The sequence below is a fragment of the Monodon monoceros genome, unplaced genomic scaffold (genome assembly GCF_005190385.1).
Source record: "Monodon monoceros isolate NGI ecotype Baffin Bay Population unplaced genomic scaffold, NGI_Narwhal_1 Super_Scaffold_2, whole genome shotgun sequence".
NCBI lineage: Eukaryota > Metazoa > Chordata > Mammalia > Artiodactyla > Monodontidae > Monodon > Monodon monoceros.
In genome coordinates, this window is record NW_021703776.1 from 45043469 (window position 1) to 45048499 (window position 5031).

Consider the following 5031-nt stretch of genomic DNA (forward strand, 5'->3'; position numbering starts at 1 on the left):
AAATATAGAGAGTAAAATTAGGAAAAATTACAAGGATAGAAAAATCCACCAGCACAGTTAGATTATATCACACCAATTTCAGTAATTGATTTTAAAAGTAGGCAAAAAAAAAAATCACTAAGGATGAGGATTTGAACACAATTAAAAAGCTTGATCTAATGTGTATATATATAGAATTCTGAGCTCACTATTAGAATACATTTTCAAGTACACATGGAACATGTTTTTTGAAATGCATTATGAACTGGACATAAAGCAACTCCTTAATTTCAAAAGTCTATATCATACATATCCTAATCTCTGAACTCAAGGAAATTAAGGTAGATATTATTACCAAAAGGGGAATTTTTAAATTTCATGCATTTGAAATTTAAACACATGCTTTAATTACCCGTAGGTAAAAGAAACCACACAAAAATTTAAAATACTTAGAACCAAATGTGAATGAAAAACTATATCTAAAAATTTCCAAGATGCAACTAGAGCATCTTCATGTTAAAAGAATACTTTATAGCTTACTTTTAGAAGTCTGAAAGTGAAAAGGGTGCTATATATAGGCTGCAGAAAACAAGCAGAAGTTATTTTGAAGCAGATGTAATGGTTCAAAATCTAAAATGATAGAACATACTAAAACTGACTCATGAAGAATTAGTTAATCCATATAGTCTATGACTATATCAGTCAGGGTTCATTCAGGGAAACAGAAAAAACGAATATAGGAACTGTGTAAAGAGGTTTTAGGACAACTGAGGCAACAGGGATAGTAACTGCAGGCAGTATCTGTTACTTCTAGAGCTGTGGGAAAAAAAGGAAGAGGTTACTATTTTCGGAATTTAACAGCTTGGAAAAGAGACTCCTCAGAGCTGGGACCCAGATCTCTGATGAGAGGGTGCTGTCCAGCAGGTGCTGATGTTCAGGGGTTCAGAGGAAGCCCCCCGTCCCTGCAGATCTTCGAGTCAAACCACTGAGGAAGGAAGCACTGGCCACCTGGTGCTGGTGTCTCTAAGGAGAGACAGTGATGCTGGTTATGGGACTATAGAAAAAACTGGAACAAAAAATGTCACTGCCAAAGTAAAGAAACATTTCTGGGGTGCCATTAACAGGAAGCAAACACAGAAGGGACAGGTTCCTTCTCCTTCCTCCAGTCTCCTAGTCTCCCTTTAGCAGCTATTGGAAGAAACTAACAGGCAACCCTAAGGAAAGGAAAAATGTGGTTTGAAGAGTGTCATTTCCAGTATTGCAAGACAAAATAGAGAACAGGTTTTTTAAAATTTTATTGGAGTATAGTTGATTTCCAAGGTTGTGTTAGTTTCAGATATATAGCATAGTGATTCAGTTATTCATATACATATATTCATCCTTTTTCAGATTCTTTTCCCATATAGGTTATTACAGAACATTGAGTAGAGTTCCCTGTGCTGTACAGTAGGTTCTTGTTTGTTCTCTATTTTATATATAGTAGTGTGTGTATGTTAATCCCAAGCTCCTTATTTATCCCTCCTCCCCTCCCTATCCCCTTTGGTAACCGTAAGTTTGCTTTCAAGTTCTGTGAGTCTGTTTCTGTTTTGTAAATAAGTTCACTTGTATCATTTTTTAGATTCCACATATAGTGATATCATATGATACTTACCTTTCTCTGTCTGATTTACTTAGTATGATAATCTCTAGTTTCATCCATGTTGCTGCAAATGGAATCATTTCATTCTTTTTTTTTTTTTTTGAAGGAAGGTAATCCACTTGGTATTTATAAAGCATTAAATACTGAGGAACTTTCATAATTATGAAAACTGCTTAAGAATTAGTGAGTTTAGCATTACAAGTACAAAAAGTACTAATGCCTATAGCTCATCTCCTGAGATGTTAGATTAAATTAAAAAGAAAAATTCTGAAAAAGAGTAAACTCTTGGTCTTGTTGGCTTGGGAGAAAAATCTAAACTTTAGAGGCTAGCTCAAAAGTCTATCTTGGTTGCAGGCTTCAAGTCTGGTAGGAATCACAGCTGCTCAGTTGAAAACCTATTAAGAGTAGCAGCAAGGTTAATGAAGAGCAAGCTAAATCTCCTCAGAATACTTCATGCTGCCACAGATTTGCTCTGTGGACTTGGAGATGCTGCTATTCACCCAGCACTGGGAGAGGGAAGGCGCACAAATGGACTCACAGTTTTGGATGTCAGAGAAGCTGAAGGACTGATTAGGGAAACCATCTTCTGGATTGCTAATTGGAGCTTTAAGCGATGCAGAGGATTGCTGATTCCAATTTCTCTCTGGATCTCAGTGTCTGATAAAGCAGACATAATGGCACCACTCTTCATACTGGCTGCCACTTACCAAGCAGGCATTCCCAACCAGAGCTCTAACCACACGACTACAGTGGGCCCATTCCACTGGGCAAAAGGTAATCCTTTTCTCCAAGCTTCTTCTAGAGGTTCATGCTTTTTCCTCAGTCTTCTATCCTCAGTTTGAATTCCAAGTTTGCCTATCCCCAGGGACTCCTGAGCTGCAGCTTCAGTCTCCATAAAGCCTCGGAGCTGCCCAGGTCGAGGTTTTTCTTTTTTACCAAAACAAACGTCCTATTGAAGACTTGATTCCTTTCTTCTTGGGGGCTTTGTGAAGAGAGTCTTGGTGGCTGTTGGCACTGCCAAGCCCAAGGCTTTCAGGCTTGAGGGAGGCAGTTAAACTACTTAGGGCATCATTGCGATAGGAAGAAGGGAGGGTGTGAGTCATCCTTTTGGCTCTAGGGGAAGGGGGAGGAGAAGTTTCACATTTAATTGTTGATTTATCCTCCCGACCATCTTCTTCTACCACTGCAGTCTTTCTCCGATGTTTCCTTAGATCACTTGGCAGTGTCGTGACTCCCATCCGATCCATTTCCCTGGCAGGACTTCGAGGGGTGAGCTTTGGTGTTGAGTGTCCACTGGGGGGAGATGAACTGGCCAGTGAAGAAGCTGTAATCGAGGCAGTGATGGAGGTACCTGGAAGGACCCTCGCTAAATTCAGGCCTTCCAGACTCACACTAGCCACTCTATTCTCAATTTCTTCAGCATGTAACTCTACGTTGTTTTTCTTCCTGAATTAGTCTGATTTCTTTGTTGATAGCGTCCAGTTGTTCCTGAAGCATCATGGCTAGAGTCTGGGCATCAGAATGACCACTTGGAAAGTGAAGATCCATTGAGCTAAAAACCGTTTCTCTTTCATCATCATCAATGTCAGACATTTCTATGTCACTTTCGAAAGGGTGGCTGCTTAGCACTCCAATTTGTTGTGTTCTATTCCATTCATGATCCCCAAGAGATTTCACCTTTGGCTCATCTCTCCGCACACCCATGTGACCTCTCCTTGGTCTTCTTATTACTTTGGTTGTTCTGTAATCAGACTGGCTGTCCACTAGGGATCCAACAGAATACCGCAGCTCAGCTGAGGTGTCTAGATGAGTTCTTGATATTGTGGGTTCAATTAAAGAGTCAGTTCTCATTTTCATCTGGTCAAGTTCAGATCTCAGCTTTTCAATTTCTTCTGCTAATCTTTCCTTATCATGTAAAGATTCTTCCAGATTCTTTCTGAAAGTTTCTGATTCTTGAATTAAAACATTCCTCTCTTCTAGAGCAGCCATTCGTTCCTTTAAGTGTAGCCGTAAGCGTTTGTTGGATTCAGTCAGAAGTCTATCCACAGTATCGGATAATCTTTTGTTGTACTCCTCATTCATTTTCTCTCTTTGCCTAGCTCTTTGAAGTTCTTGATTTTTCTCTTCAATTTGACCTTCTAGATGCCTCATAAATTCTTCAATGTTTCCATGTCTTTCTTCAGCCTTTGTTAGGGCTGCAGTTCTCTGAGCCAGTTCAGCCTCTACTTCAGGTAAGCTCTCAGCGTTTCCCATAGTTTGCTGTAACTTTAGCTCAGCCAGCTCAAGACGCTCTTGTAACTGTCTGTTCTTCTCTTCCATCTGCCATAGGATGGCCTCTTTATTTGCTAACTTATTTTCTAGTTTGTCATTCATGTCATGTATGGAGGTAGATTCTCTCTGAGCACTGAGGTAACGCTTCTCAAGGGTCATGATTCTTTCTTCCCTATCTTCCTTCTGTGCCACGGCCTCCCTAATGTCCCTTTGATACTTAGTGTTCCATTTCTTCTGTTTTAATGAGACCCTTTCTTGCTGTCTCTACTTCCTGTTCTACCTCTCCAGCTTGAGAAGAAAGGGCTGCTAAGCATTCTTTCATTTGGGCCATTTCATAGTTTTTCAAGCAATTCTTGTAGTTCAACTACAAGACTTGTTTCATCAGTTGAGTCTATAGAGCCATTGGACAAACGCTTTTCATGGACTTTCTGACTTTTTCTCCATCCCTTCAAGACGTTCTGACTCTGTGGATCCCTCACTTGATGCCATTTTTCTTTGTATATGAACATTTTGTTTATGCAAAGCAGCCATCTCCTGATTAGCAGCAGCTAGCTCTTCTTCCAGTGCAGAGACTCCTTCTAAAGAAACCCTCAGTCACTCCCTTACCTTTCATCCAAGGCCTTGAGGTGCTCAAATAAAGATTTCAGTGACCTGAGAACCTCAACTTCGCTGGACATTCCATAGGGGGACAGGGCTTGTCACTTCACCACCGCCATTCTTAGTGACCTTTCATATCGTGACACAAGGCACTCCAAATGCTTCAGTAACAGTCTTGTATTGTTTCTTTCAGCTTTAAGTTCAGAAATTTCTTCTTCCTTTTTTAGAAGTTGTTCCCTGCCGGCATTTAATTCTTTTGTCAGTGCAGCAAATTCCGGTGGATCAACCCCCTTAGAACCAGTCAGCCCTCCTGTCAGGGATTCAATATCCTGCTGGTGTTGGAGGGTCTCCTGCAGAGGCAGGGGGTGGCTGTGGCTCACTGCGGGGACAAGGACGCTGGCAGCAGAAGTTCTGGGAAGTACCCCTTGGCATGAGCCTTCCTGGAGTCTGCCATTAGCCCCACCAAAGAGCCTCGAGGCTCCAGTCTATTCCATTCTTTTTTATGGCTGAGTAATATTCCATTGTATATATGTACCATATCTTCT

At 40.8% G+C, this 5031-nt stretch overlaps 1 pseudogene; it reads right to left on the reverse strand.

Moving 5' to 3' along the window:
• Positions 1 to 2114: 2114 nt before the first annotated feature.
• On the reverse strand, positions 2115 to 4755 carry LOC114901340 (annotated as a pseudogene).
• Positions 4756 to 5031: the final 276 nt, after the last annotated feature.